The sequence below is a fragment of the Rhynchophorus ferrugineus genome, unplaced genomic scaffold (genome assembly GCF_030347505.1).
Source record: "Rhynchophorus ferrugineus isolate W39M unplaced genomic scaffold, kcgeb_rfMv2 rfM10, whole genome shotgun sequence".
Classification (NCBI taxonomy): domain Eukaryota; kingdom Metazoa; phylum Arthropoda; class Insecta; order Coleoptera; family Curculionidae; genus Rhynchophorus; species Rhynchophorus ferrugineus.
The window spans coordinates 816,173-832,807 of NW_027472589.1; the positions used below are offsets into that span (position 1 = coordinate 816,173).

The 16,635-nt window shown below is 29.7% G+C and overlaps 1 protein-coding gene and 1 non-coding gene across 5 annotated transcripts in view; one reads left to right on the top strand and one right to left on the bottom strand.

The window, feature by feature from the left end:
* LOC143203574 (prolactin-releasing peptide receptor) overlaps positions 1 to 16,635 on the top strand; it is a 122,889-nt gene that overhangs the window by 47,124 nt on the left and 59,130 nt on the right. For 3 of the 4 annotated variants that reach the window (XM_076415781.1, XM_076415783.1, XM_076415779.1), the window contains exon 2: positions 3,781 to 3,839. The gene's annotated coding sequence lies outside the window, so the exon portion shown is untranslated. Of the gene's footprint in view, positions 1 to 2,277; positions 2,384 to 3,780; positions 3,840 to 16,635 lie in introns of those variants that run through there. The other variant, XM_076415782.1, reaches the window with a different exon arrangement.
* On the bottom strand, positions 12,742 to 12,846 carry LOC143204367 (U6 spliceosomal RNA). The gene has a single exon (XR_013007594.1). It is a non-coding gene; the product is annotated as a U6 spliceosomal RNA (small nuclear RNA).

The window sequence follows — 16,635 nt, forward strand, 5'->3', positions numbered from 1 at the left end:
GCTTTTGAACTATATTTAACTTAATTATAATACATGTTGATGTTATGTTTTCCTCTATTATAAATTAATTTAATTAATAATATATACACCTGAAATGTATAGAATATTTGTTTATGCATAAGGCAACCCATCATTTTCTTTTAAAATAGCTGCAATTCCGCTGAATGGATTCTTAGTGTCCAGCGGAATATTCCAACGGATGAAATATCCGCCTATTGGTTCAGTGATATTGGAAATGGAAGGATGACCAGTGACGTGAATGAGAATACAAGCATAATATCATGATATTACTACCCAAATCATAACTGAATTCATCTCATTTAACATCTTCAGATATTGCTTCTTTTTGCTTTACTTCTAATTGAACTGGAACACTATATGGAGCTAAGCTCTTATAACGAGAAGTAAAAAAACGCAAGCAAAACCTGACGATGGCAGTTGAGATTTTACCGAAACGTCGTCTGCCAAAAATTATTAAATTCTTTGTAAAGTAAATCGTAGTTTTATAATTTAACGTCGAGTTTCAGGGTGCCTATTTTGGAATTATTGGGATTAAGGGCAACAAAAAGCTTTTGAACTATATTTAACTTAATTATAATACACGTTGATGTTATGTTTTCCTCTATTATAAATTAATTGAATTATACGAGGACCAAACTATAAATATTGAGGACACAGGATGTGATACAATGTTTACGGAATATGTATATTGTAAATATGTTTAATGCAATAAGTGTTTAAAATAATACACTTAATTAGAAGCTTTAAAAATAACTAGACATGACATAATGTTAAATCTTGCGTTTATTTAACGAAACTTAATTTAACAATTTGGTGTAATGTAATGTGTTTTTTCTTAAAACAATTTTATTAACTAGTAACTTAATTACGCTGAAGTTAACATATAGTACAACCATCAGAATACTCTGTTTTGCATTAGCACCATTTCACTAATTCTTTAGCCTTCCTACTAGGTATGTGTTGTCTAGGGGCTGGATAGCTTCGACGTTGGTTGAGTAAACTTTGTTTGGAGCTACTGGCAAATTTCGTGATGGTTTGGTCAACAGTATCCATTTAAAGATCCCGAGGAATGTCTTTGCCTCGGCACTGCCATGGTGTATCAATAATGTTCCTTAGTTCTTTATTCTGGAAACGATGGATCACTTGAATGTTGTTCTCTCTGACACAACCCCAGAGTTTAATAGTATACGTCCAAATGGGTTTCAACATTTACATATAGGAGCAATTTGTGATATGCAGATACATTGGAATTTCTTTCAGGTAGCAAATACATTTGCTTCAGTTTAATCTTACTCTCCTCATTCCGTTTCCAGATACTTAGAGATCCAGTAAAAGCAATCTGGGTATCATCTATTCTAATAGGCACTGATTTTGCTTATTAGTAAAATTTACGTGTACAGATTTATTTTCGTTTAAGTTGATACGTCCTAACCAAGTGGTTAATTCCATCAATGGAGGCTTGGAGTTCAGCAAAAATTACGATTGTTTCATTTGTATAATTTGGGATATCACCGATACACGAACCAACTTTTTGCTGAATTTTAAACTATCGCCTTTGTCGAAACCCTGAGTGATATCAAGGAACACAGTGGTCTATATGATATCCTGAGGATATTTAAACGATTTGGGAATCATTATTGTTTTTGCAACTTTCCACATCTTAGGGACTTCAATCTGAACGATGCGTTAATAACATTTGTAAGTTTACTATAACTTTTCTTGGAAGTTACTTCAAAATTTCTCTAGTAGTCACGTTAATATTTGTTTCAATGTAATCGGCGATTTTTTTTTTGTAAAGTTAGTTATTCCTACCTATATAGTTTTACCCTCCTAAAATAGACGGAAGGTTTATTTTAGTTAATAAATTCCGGGTTGTAAGCGCAAGAGTTCATTTATTCCCCACTAAAACTAATTAATTTAAACATGGACGAGAACAATTTATCTTTCGTAACCTGTTCGTAACAGGTATCGATTTTAATTGATGAACTCAAAATAACACTCACGCTGCTTACAACATCATCAATCACACATTTTTGCATCTTCTTTTGTCTCACAGTCTTTTGTTTCAATACCATAACTTTCAACCATATTTTCCTGGCCTAAATCCGTCTCTGTGCCGGTCTGAGACTGAAAACATTATTGCTCTGCAGCTTAATCTAGTTCTAGAAAACAAACACTCGTTTCGGTAAATAATCAAACACATCCTAAACGCGCAGTCTATCCAATCTCCAGTCGTGAACACCTGTCGTGTCTAAATATGTCTGATCGGATCATTAACAGATACCGAAACATATCGGACGGTATGTGGATCGTAAACAGCTGAACTTGAGAGTTTAATAGAACGTTAGGAACGTGTATTAAGGTTAGAAAATACGGTGCTATTTTTATCCCATATATATTTCTCCTAGGATAACCTAATTTTTTTGATAATCTGTGTAAAAACAGTATTGAGTTTGTATGAATTGTTAGTTAGAAGTAAATATATAAAAACTATGAATTAATTAGTGTAATGGTTACGGTAATTTTTCGTAATATGAAGGATTTCTTATATAGGTTTTCGTTGTTTGACACCAGATAGCTCTATCTGTAGGAAATGATTCATAGTAACAGGTGTTTATTTGATAGTTTAGACAGATTACAGGTTATTTAATAAATTTGCAGAAATGAAATGGATATACTTAGAAACATATCGGAAAAATAATGACCTTAATTTAATCATAAACCTTTGGTTTTGATCTTTTGAGAAAATCGGTTTTTGCTTTTTGTGCGACCTTTTTACTATAAACTAGAATAGTATATGTATATATATATATATATATATATATATATATATATATATATATATATATATATATATATATATATATATATATATATATATATATATATATATAGTAAAAAGGTTAATTTAATTTTTTAAATCAAAAAATTTAATTTCTAAGAAAGTGTATTAACGTGAATCTTTACTAAACAAAAACCTTATTAAACTAATGAGAATATCTTATAACATATAGGTTGAGCTAGACTATCAAAAAACCATGTATTTCATCATTTGGCACTGAAAATCATTAGGCATTATCAAAAATTTAATATTGCGTATTTATAATTGTGAGATTTTCAACATAAAATGTTCATTGAATAGGCATTATAAATTCTAAAGCAATTTAATATAAATTTTCGTTTCATTTGACTCCTAAATAGATATATTTTTCGGAGTTTTATCCATTTCCATATAGACGATTTCAAGTTAATAAATATTGCATAGATTATAAAGAATTTCGTGTTCAATCAAATGGTGGTACATATATATTTCCAAAAATTACTGTGTTTCTGTTTATGCCACACACCTTTAATAATATTATTTCTAAAGCTATTTAACACACATTTTTGTTTCTTCTGCCATAAAATACATAGAAATACATATATATCTAGAGTATTATGGCACTTATCGGGAAAATTTACAATTTTTTAACATTTTTATATTTCTCTTCTAATATTATCGTTAAAATAATGGAATGTTAATTACAGAGATGTAAAGAATTTAGAATAGAATCAAGCGGAAGTATTTAAAGAACAATTTAGATTTTACCTTATACAATGAAGTATATTAAAAGATAATTATATATAGCATATTATAATATAAATAAGTTGGTGCTAAATCGAATGGTAGTATACGATACAACTTTTTCTTTATAAGGCGTATTGCGAAAACTATATTTGTAATTTAGTATAACTATATGATATATTTCCTCTTTTCAGGAACCTAGATTGCCGAATAAGTCAAGACAAACGAGACCTGATAACTCGGAAAGTGAAAGGTAGGTATCCATCTCATACAACCAACAAATTTCGCATACGTTTATTATTACATTTATTATTAGTATATATTATGCATATTTTTTATCATTATTAAATAATATATATATTTTTTGTTATTATTATATATTATATATTTATTATTACTATTATATATTATCTATTTTTATTATTATTATTATTATTATGGGTTTATTAACATCATTAAGACTTTTTATATAGCAGTTCGAACAATATTTGCTTTTAAAGTATGCAGCAACATTGTTTCGCATCATTTTATTTCATTTTATCATTATATTATGCATATTTTTTATTATTATTAAATAATATATATATTTTTTGTTATTATTATATATTATATATTTATTATTATTATTATATATTATCTGTTTTTATTATTATTATTATGGGTTTATTAACATCATTAAGACTTTTTATATAGCAGTTCGAACAATATTTGCTTTTAAAGTATGCAGCAACATTGTTTCTCATCATTTTATTTCATTTTATCATTATATTATGCATATTTTTTATTATTATTAAATAATATATATATTTTTTGTTATTATTATATATTATATATTTATTATTATTATTATATATTATCTGTTTTTATTATTATTATTATGGGTTTATTAACATCATTAAGACTTTTTATATAGCAGTTCGAACAATATTTGCTTTTAAAGTATGCAGCAACATTGTTTCGCATCATTTTATTTCATTTTATCATTATATTATGCATATTTTTTATTATTATTAAATAATATATATATTTTTTGTTATTATTATATATTATATATTTATTATTATTATTATATATTATCTGTTTTTATTATTATTATTATTGGTTTATTAACACCATTAAGACTTTTTATATAGCAGTTCGAACAATATTTGCTTTTAAAGTATGCAGCAACATTGTTTCGCATCATTTTATTTGAACCGAATAATAGGTCGCGACTATCATTAAAATTATTTCAATGTTCCATCAAGTCACCTTGGTTAGCGCAGTGTTAAAAGCGACAAGACGGTCCTCCTACTGTTGTGATAGTCGCGGATTCGAATCCTGCTGGAGCATGTTTAACATTTGTAGTTGTCCTTTGGTAAGAGTGCAAAATTGGCCAAGGAAAATAATTCTAGTCACGCCGGTATCCGGGCTGGGTAAGACCGGATGTCTTCTGGGATGATTTCGAAGGTGGTCACTCGCAAGTCGCTAGTCGGAAAAGGGGATTTAAAATATACAAAAAATGTTCCAGCAATAATATGATTGGTGGGTGGGGTTTCAGTTTCAATAATTTCTGTATAAACACAATAAGGTATCGCTAATTTGGTATTTATGTTACAAAATGATATTTGTACTGTTATAGTGGGGCTAAATTTGGTATGTCCGAGGGTTTTGAATAGTAATTTGAACGAACAAGTTGTTCTACTGTTTATAAAGAGTTTTTATTTAACTCTAAACATACAGTGTCCACGTTTTCAATATAAAACCCATGATAATGTATATTTTCCAGCCTCTTTATATGGTTTGAGTAAAATATTGATGATGGTAACACCACTGTTCACACCACCTATCTTTGTCGAACATCGAATATTGATGGGATGATGTGTTAACTTGAATTTATTGTATTATTTTCTATGTGTTACAACAGTTTTTTTTCTCGATATCCGAAGGAAAATCGACAAAAATTTCATTAGCTCCCGCTAGTATCGCAATCCGGAGCGAAAGGGGGGGACCGAGACCGATACGAAGAAAAAAAAATGGAAAAAGAAAAAGAAAGAAACGGAAAAATATTGGTTTCTTACCATTGAATGGCGCAATATATTTCCCCCGCAGAAAATCTAGGAAAGCCTTCTCGCGTTGTTTGTTTAGGAGTATCTTTCTCTGCCGTTACGAAAATAAAGCCCCGTAATGTCGGGGCGCGCGTATCGAACTGTGATTTTTCCATTTTCTATTTTCCAGCGTCGGTTTTCGGTGACTCGGTCCGTTGAATTGTATAAAAACTGACGACGTCGGCCACTCTCCGTCGAGTTTTTCGTTTCAACGTCAATAATTTCTACCTAAACACCAACAAGGTATAGCAAATTCGATATTTATGTTGCATAATGATATTTGTATTGTTCTGTTGGGGCTGAAGTTGAGATGCCCGAGGGCTTTGTATCGCGTTTTGAACGAACGAGTTGCTCTACTGTTTATAATACGTTTTTCTTTAACTCTGAACATACAGTGTCCGAGGTTTTCGAAATAGAATCCATGATAATGTAAATGTTCTTGAATCTACATGAATTCTACGTTATACAGTACTATAAAAGTCCATAGAACATTCGTTTACTTTGTTAATATTATTATGTTTTGATAATGAGTATTTCAGAAAGTAATTTTCGTCCTATATTGTTTTCTCCATCCATGTTACATTACACATTCTTTATTTTATGGCCTCGGCATGTTGAAAACGAAAATAATATTTAAAAAAATCAGTCAGGATTTAGAGTTGATGAAAAGAACGTTGCCTAAGAAATATATAATATGTCAAGATAAAGATTGCTTCAAATATATGTTTCAAAATCCAATCCTCTCAGAAGGGAAGATGAAATTATTACCGACCATTAGATTGGTTTCAGTTTTCAAGAAGGTCATAGATAAATTATTAGACATAAAGACCCTAATTGTAAAAAAATCGCCAAAAGAATGCTTAAAGAATTTCAAGAACAGAACAGAACAAGTAGAACGTTTGTTTACTCAGTTAAAATTATTAAGTTTTGAAAATGGATCTTTCAGAAAGTTATTTTCGTTCTATTTTGTTTACCATTACGTTCATTGAGATTAATCACTCCATGTTTTATTTCATAAATTGTTAATTGTGCATTATTCGATATACTAATGAGCCTTCAAAGAATTGTTCAAAATTGTACGTACTAATATTTGTGCAAATATTATTAATGACTACAACTGGTAAGCAGAATTGTTAACATACATTAAAAAAAGCAACCTTAGCTCAATATGTCATACTCTCTAATGTATTTTCTATATCTGCAAAACAGTTAGTATTCTTTCTCTCCTCACATATTTTAACCGAATGCTCATCTATATTCTGAAGTGTTACCCACACATATGCGCACATAAATATTTTACAATCTACAATAACATTTCCTGCAGTTATGTATTAATCCCATGGGACGGAAAAGAGTTAATTACAGAGTGGACTTTAAATGCTCTTTTCGATAATTGACACTGAATGAAAAATTAAACTAATAATACGTTGATTTATTTTAAACGTATGGTAATACTTCTGATTACCAACTGTACCAATTGTAGCGAAGTAAATTTGAAAAAATATAATAACAACATTAAGTGTATAAAAAATATTTTTTGTTCAATAGCAATCCACCATTTATTCATCGTAGGATTGTTTTATTAAAACCTGTTGGGCATCTGCCAATAACAATCTTCTAGTATTAGCAATTTTGTATTTGAACAACTTTTTTTCTTCTTCTGTATTCGAGTTGTAACATGTTCTATGATCACTTGTTGGTAACTTTTGTTTTAATTCCTTAATTTAGAAAAGTCTGCAGCTGGTACATATCGAATTTTTATCAAAACACAAACACATGAACTTAAGCGAAGTGAGATGTCGAGAGTGCTGGCAAAAGCCTAAAGATGGTGATTTTGAAAGCCAAAAAAAGCGAGAATTTTTTTTAGGAATCAGTGTAGTGTTTCAGAGAATGGAAAAAGTTATAATTAAGGATGTACACTGTTCTCTACCAATTTAAGTAAATAAGGCTGTAAGTTTACAACAAAAAATTCAATACTTATTTGTACATATATAAAAAGTTCCTCAGAATATTTTTAAACATTAATTTACATTTATCATATCCCTGAGAAATAAGATAACACCTGCTTTTCAAACAAATGTATTTAAATCTATTAGAGATAAATAAATATTATGCTTCTTAATTTTAAGTTAATTTTAGATCATTTGTATTAGGAAATATAATTATCTTATTGCTCTTTCTTTACTCTCTCTCTCTCTCTCTCTCTCTCTCTCTCTCTCTCTCTCTCTCTATATATATATATATATATATATATATATATATGTATATGTATATATATATATATATATATATATATATATATATGTATATATACTTTTAATCCAATGTTTTTTTTTAAATAAAAAATGTTTAAATCCATTAAAGGTATAATTTAGTACAATTTCCTATATCTTTGTTTGCGTTTACATAAACAAACTTTAACTGCCATCGTACAATTTTGCTTGGAATAATGGAAAAGGGGGGAAAAGTTAGGGAGCTCCCTAACCAAAGACAGCGGGGATTTTGTATCTGGCATTCCAAGTTAAGAGTACGTAGCGATTTTAAATGGTATAAGTTATAATATGTTTTCCGGAACTTTATATATTTTATGTACCTAAAAGCAATATCAGATTTACATTGTATTTTTATATAGGACTTCTTAGATACCGGGTGTTGTACGGGTTAGCGAATAAAACAAAGTCCAAGTTGTTAAAAATCAGGACCAAGCTGAATACTTTAAGTTAAGACTGAATTATGTATTACTGAAATTTACTGTAACTAGGATAATAAGATAGTATTAGAATTCGTAAAAAATCCCCAAAACTATAGGTGAACATTGTTGGTGCAGACTTTTTTAGTCAAATTTAAATCTCAGTACTTTTATTATATAGCATTTTTCCAAATTTTGATCATGTTTTGGTAAAATATCAGTCATTTTCATGAAAATAGGAGAGAGGATTTTTATAACTTTAAAAGTGTCACCGTATAGAGATATTTTTTTAGAATGGTATTATCAAATTGCCGCTGGTACGCTCATGTCAGGTGTGTTGGTAATTACTTTCTGGTTTTTTTTACTAAAGGGTTTTGGCCATTTAATTTCATTTATGAAGGCCATTTCAAAAGAATTTTTTTCTTTTAGCTGAATGAATCATCGAGCCATTTTTTAACTTTAGTGAAGCAGTGCTCTGCAAGCTGCTTTTGTCAGTGGATATCAGAATTAACTATCATTTCGCATGCTTATGTAAAGTTATTATTACGTTAATTTTATTCAAAGTTATTATATACTAAACGTTCATAACATGTAAAAATTATACTTTCCCGAAATTCTAAATCAAAATGATATAAATAACATTCTAATGAGGAACATACGTCGCTTGAATTGTATACATCAAGTCTACATCGTACTCTCATTTAATTAATTACTGTAATATTATTACAATCGATCAAGACGTTAATTAAGATCACTGCTAAATGGAAAACAAGCTCATTAAGCTACAAATAATGCGAAATTCTGGTTCGAATGACAATACGAACGTCAGAATCTAGGTATATATGATAAATTGTATTGAAATGGGCGTATATTTAGAGTAATATTAAATCTGAATATGAAATGGTGTATTGGTACAGTGTGAAAGTCTATTTGGTGACTTCGAAATCAAATGGATTTGTGAAGTTAACCAACATTTCGCCTCAAAAGATAACTATGAAGTAATATAGTTACTGAATATTCGGTTCGGGCGAATTCGGCACATTAATGAAAGAATGACATAACGTATGTGATTATCTTTGTTTCCTTAATTCAATGTTTCCTAAACAGTGTTTGAAGTGAGGTCTTATATCCTTCAAAGAGGTGCATATCCCTACATTTTCTGTGGGTAATTTTCATACTAACAGTTATCTATGAAATAATAGTATTAAATTATGTTTATATTAAAAAAACTACTAATAGTTTTTATACATTTCATAATTTAATTTTGAATAGAACTAATATCACTACATATACACCCTTTTTTATTATTGGTGAGTACAAAATTATATTGTTTGTTGTGTTTCTTTTTTCAAGATATTTTAGTCATAGTGTCAATACCAATATTCAGTGCAGCTGCAACACTATAAAAATATTTCCAATAAAAATCCCAGCAGCTTAATACTTAATAGTATCAATACTTAACGCATGTTACTGGTAAATACTCCCCCGATCACCCCGCTCCTATTCGAAGTTATTGATTAGAAACATAGTCTGTTTCTGACTGACTATTTATTTGGCGTCGGCATTTTCAACCAGAATAATCACAAATATTAAGCAGCCATTTTAAATTTATTAAAACAAGCAAAGCGCCAAAATAACGTTTGCCGTTTTATAACTTCTTATTATTACTAATGTTTTGATGAGTTTACAGACATTTGACAATCGAACAACTTTTGCAGACTGATTTATTTACATGTTCGAACGTATCAAATAGGAGTCAAACACTTTTTAACTCGAACAAAACGAGAAGGAAAATATTGTCTGGTATTAAAACAAATTTACAACCACAATAGGCAATATATTATACATCTTGATGACCTAAATTCACTGCTATTTTAGATAGGCTATAGCTTACGTAGTCTATCAACTTAGTAATAATTTAATTGTAATTTGGTAAACACATATTGACGGATTTATTCCATATTCATCTGTACAATAGAACAATTAAAAGAAAATATTTAAAATCACCAAGAACAAGTAAAAAATGTGGAGAGATATCAAAATAGAATTTCGTTTCTTTGAATTGCTTCTCGGGTGCGAGGAAGGATTGAAAAAAGTCCCATATCAAACTCACTTATAAAGAAACTCCGTATATAAAAATAAAATACCTGACGGGACATTTGCCAATGTAGCTCAGTAATGTGCCTTTACCGGGTGATGCCTTCATCAGATTTACTGTCACCAGAAACGGGCGTTTTATATCCTCAGCCATCGCCAAAATACATCATCGTTTTATACAGCTTAAATCGATATCCGTAATATTTCCCCAAATATAACAATTCCTTTCGCATAACGACAACGCAAGATGGCCGAACGCAGAGCTCCCAGATTTTTATATTAAGTAATTGTACTTCGCCTTCGTCTTCAGGACGAAGAAATAAAAAGCGCGCGATGGGCGGCGGGGTGGGGCTGTCGGGGGGTCTAACCAATAAAATTGGACGTATACACTCGTCAGAAAAAGTCGTATAATACGTTGGGAGATGTGTTTTGGGAAAACTCGCGTTTTACGTCAGATAAAAGAGAAGCAAACCGGTCATAAAGTGGGGGTTTATAGTCTCGTCAAAAGGGCCGACAATGTCGCGGGGAATATTGTCGGTTGTTTAGTTGTAATGGCACTCGAAAAATTAGGTTCGACCGTAGGAATACCAATTAATTACGTCGTCGAATCTGGTGAAGATTTAAAACCTTGCATTACTTTCTCTCTCGCTCATTATTGTGCTATATTATTTTACTTTGATACTTTCTTCATAATAAATTTAAAGTTCTGACCTATGTTATGGCTTTGGAATGCTTGCTTGCTGCGTTTTCCACCTAGAAGGTCGATTTCGCCACAGATGCTGTGAGGAATTTGTTCACTTTTCCCAACTACAAAAATTTTTCCCAACTATGCACTGACTTCATTTCTAATAAGATGTCGAAGAGAACCATGTAGAATTTGTCTTAGGCATTGCAGTTGGAAAATCTCATGCTCTGAGATGGCAGAAATATTTCCTATCTTATACAGAAATCACCTTAGATAACGAAAAGCTACTGCAGTTTGGTCGATTTCACTTACTTCGCCAGTAGATACCAATTTTTTTCTCTTACATTAGTGATCCCAAGTGCCTGAAATCTTGCATTGCTCCCAACATATATATTAGCCAATATAGTGCTAAAATCAGCGACAAGAAATTTGTAGCATTATATTAATAACCATGTCCGTTGTCTGATAGACAGTGAGGGAAGTTTGGTTGTTCGGTTCTCAGTGTGATTAAAAAGTTACATTCTATGAGTATATTTTTAGTCCTACAAAGATTCCGATTAAACTGCATGACATCAGTACTGACAACAGAGACAACAGTATCTCTTAATATAACATGACTTATTGATTTATAAATATATTATATATAGTTATAATACTTATATTCCTTCCAATATTTCTAAAAAAATGGCACAACATTTATCTATGAAAGAGTTTTTTTTAATTATTTTTATACACTTGAGCCAGACTGCTCTCAAACTGTTGATTGTTGTTAAGACCCATTTATTTCTCACTGGAATTCACTGGAGCTAGAATATTGGGCTAGTACTTGAATTTGCAAGAAATCCTCAAAATTAAAGGTGAACAAGAATTTTTAATGATTATTTTAATTCATAAGAATATTTTTTTGGTAAAAGTATTTATGTCCAAAATTGAAGGGTAACATCCTTGAACATTATTATATAAATATTTAAATATATTTCTTGTGCCCACAAAAAACTGCACCAAAAAGAATATGTATTTTTATATTAATAATATTTTATTTTAATATAATATTAGTGTAGACTTTTTTGGACATATTTAAAACTCCATAATTTTATTATTTAGTATTTTCTATATTTTTTATTATTATATATTAATTTATATATATTTTTCTATTTTTCTCTTTTTGGATGATTTTTTTTTGGTTAAATCATAATCGAACTTCCTTATCAGGTGTGTCAGTAATCCCTTTATGTTTTTTTTTTCGCTTTATTTTTTTTAAGGAAACACTTTATTTAAAATATATAGTTAAAATATATTTATTTAGTTTTGGTCTTTTGATTTAATAAATGTTGCCCATCTCTCAGGCGATTTATGAACGCCATTTAAACAGTTGCACTTCCTACATAAGTGTCGTAGAAAGTGCATGACATAGTTAGCGAGATTATGAAGCCGATTTTGATTAGACTAGTTTGAGAGGTCGAAAAGAAAAATTTGTAGGTAGTTGGAGGCAGTTTTGGCTGCAGCTTCACGGGAAGTGCTGTGGGCTAATATCAACTGTAAATAATCTTATATGGACGCTGGGACATGGCAGATCAAAAATGGAATTTATTGCTATAAAAATATGGACCGCTTCCCAATTTTCCTTGGCATCCTTGTGTAGAGAACATCGCTAATCTTCTCCGAATCGTTCCATTTTTAGTACATGTACCATCGAAGAAATGTGAATATTATTTTTATTATTCTTCATGGATTCGGTCAATCATCGAGCACCATTTAAAACCAACTTTTTTTCCGACAAATAACCATCATAAACTTCCATCGAGGCAACAAGATTACGTTCCGCAGACTTCAAAAATATATTCCGACTCTGCCCGTGGCGGGAGGTTCGGTGAAATCGATTAAACGTCACAGCCACTCGACGTACCGTATTTAATAATTGTATTAACAATGGATTCGGATGTTTATTTTACATCCTCGTGGAGGCTTGTCATGTTTCTTTTCCCCGGCAATTTTTATTTTTAACGAGCCCGAACATGGTCCCGTTCTTGTTAGGGAACCTGCGAGTTTCTGCTCTGCAAGACACGCGTCTTGGAATTCGTATGGAAATTATTCCGGATGTCCTGGATTCGTTTCGGTTCTCGAAAGAATTTTATTTAACACAATAAATCGATATTTATGGAAATGCCGTTGAGATCATCGCCTTTTCAATGACTTTTTAATGGTAAGTGTGTTGGATGGACACTGGGTGAAGCAATCGAGGAAAAATTATCATAGCTACCATAGCCCTAGTATAGTTTTTTTAATGTACTTATTAAACCCTTAACGATTAATTTTCTTCTGTCTTAACATACCAACAAATAATTACAACTAACATATTTTTTACTGAATCACTTTGATGACAATCGGAAAATCTTCTGATAATGTACCTTTCAGTCACTTTGATATTAGAGTCACTGGCGCAGTCCTACAGCGCAATTTCTCTGCTATACACTGGTCTTATTTGCTTTTATAAAATAAATTTTAAATTTATAAGTAAAAGTTTCGGCCTTTACATACATTTTTATAAAAAGCATACAATACATTTTCCTTAACTATATGGCTGTTTTCATTTAACAATTTAAATATCACTTTCGGAATTTAAAATGAAAAAAATAAATGTTAGAATCGATAGAAAAATTATGAAACTATTAGCAAAATGTATTTATTAACAAATTATTGTATGGCATAATTTTTATTGGTGTTATACACCCTTCTTTGTTTATAATTTAAATGTACAACTTTACAATTCAAATGTAATTTTTCGAATTCAAAGGGAAAATATAAAGGTTTTAACTTATAGAAATGTGACGAAGCTATCCATTATAAATATTCATTAACATATTATTGTATAGCATAATTTTTACTTATTTGAGACACCTTTCATTGTTTATAATCAAATGTACAGTACTAAGCTACTATAAAGCTATAGCTAGCACAACTCTACCCTTTTTTCCACTTAACAATTTAAATATCAATTTCCGAATTTAGAAGGTAAAAATAAACGTTAGAACTGATGTGAAGGTGATGAAGCTAATAATAATACGTATATATTAGCACATTATTGTATAGCAAAATTTTTATTTGACATACCTTTTTTTGTTTATAATTCAGATGTAAAGTTGTAGGATAGCACATTTATACATTTTTTTCTTAATTTAATAATTTAATAAATTTAATACCTTAAGTAAAACCTTAATAATTTAGGTGTCTTTTCCGAAATAAAATGAGAGAAATAAACTTTAGGTCTTATAGAAGACTATTAAATATATAATAAACATGTTTTTTATAGCATAATTTGTGTTCATATGATACACCTTTCATATAAACTCTTCGTATAAACTTCTTCGTTTAAAATTCAAATACTGTTGTAACATTACACAACTATACCGTTTTTGCCAACAAATTTATATCATTTTTTGAATTCTTATTGGAAAGTATAACCGTAAAAACTCATAGAAAAGATGGATGGCATTCTGTCAAAAGTCAATAATGTACAACATCGAAAAAGACAGCAGATAACACATTTTTTTAATAAGATGGGCTATTCCCTATACTAGGAAATTATCTAATATACAATAATACATTATACTTGTGGTGGTGTAATTAATAAAATACAATGGAAAAGGGTCTTATAAATGGGAATAATTAACAAATATTATCGTCAGTGCTCTTAAAACTAAGCTCTCATCATTTTGCGAACGAAGCTTTGTATTTTCAAAGTTACCTCATTATAATACGTAATTTTCTTTAATAAGACGCAGTTTTACTCCGCGAAATCCCACAAAGAGAAGATTTAACGAGACGCCTGTCAAATCCTCGATTCGTTACCGTACATAAATTCGAGTCTTACGCTTTTTGTCGATACCATATCGATTCCGGAGTGATTCCTATTGATCGATATCGACGTCCGCGTCTTTTTGATATTAATTAGAACGGTTTTTGTTTATGAGAGAGAAAATTGGAATATCAGAGAGGAATCGTATCATTAGTAGGTAACGAACCGTCACTAAGAAGATTAATATATATATAAAGGAACCAACGTGAGTCGACGGGAAGGTCTTTGAAGGCCATAAATTAAATTTTATCTAAATTATTCGAAATATCCAAGGATATTAATAAGGTTTTAAAAGAACAATAATTATTTTTGTCGGCCGTCGTTTTTTTCCTTTGATAAATTAATGCCCTGACCTTCTCATTATTTGTCGTTTTATTCTCTTCAAAAAATCTATAATAGTACTTTTCTTCTCATTAATAGGGGACCAATTAGGTAAGAGTTGTTACATTATATATAAAATCAGTTAACAAGATAAGTTGTTCAATAACACATCGGTTATTCACTTCATCTCACTAAATTATTATGAAGGTTAAGTAAAAAATTGTACAATAGAAAATACATAGTAAATGAAAATTAAAATGTAACGTGGAAAAGAAAACGTACGTATTTTATAGCATAATTTTTACCTATATGATACACCCTTCTTGTTTATAATTTAATTGTGCAGTGGTAATATTGCACAATTCTCTTCTCCCCCTTAAAAATTCAAATAACATTTTCCGAATGCAAAATTGAAAACATATGTGTTAGAACTGATAGAAAATTGATGAAGTTATTAATAATAAGCATTTATTGATAGTATTTTGTGTAGCATAATTTTTACCTGCATGATACACCTTTCTTTGTTTATAATTCAATTGTACAGTGGTAATATTGCACAATTCTCTTTTCCCGCTTAACAATTGAAATAACATTTTCTGAATCCAAAATTGAAAACATAAGTGTTAGAACTGATAGAAAATTGATGAAGTTATTAATGATAAGCATTTATTGATAGTATATTTTATAGCATAATTTTTACCTGCATGATACACCTTTCTTTGTTTATAATTCAATTGTACAGTGGTAATATTGTACAATTCTATTTTTTCCGCTTAACGATTTAAATATCATTTTACGAATCCAAAATTAAAAACAAATCTTAGAACTGATAGAAAATTGATGAAGTTATTAATAATAAGCATTTATTGATAGGATATTATATTGTATAGCATAATTTTTACCTACATGATGCACGTTTCTTTGTTTATAATTCAATTGTGTATTAATAAGTTTTAACTTTTATATCTTTTTTCCACTTACCTATTTGAATGTCATTTCCCAAATTCAAAATGGAAAAAATAAACGCTAAAACTGATAGAAACGCGATGAAGCTATTAATAATAAATATTTGTTAACATATTATTGTATCGCAAAACTTTTCTTTATATAATACTACAGCACTGTTTCCTCCACTTAACCATGTAAATATAATTTTTCTACTGCAACCAAACCAAACCAAATAATTAACTGACAATCTAATTTTTTCGGAGATAATTTAAACCGTGGTGTCATTTTCTGTCGTCATTTCAAACGGCAAGTGGCGTTTTGTGTGTATTTATTTCTTTTGGGGGGTGAAACCGTGGTACTTTTGTG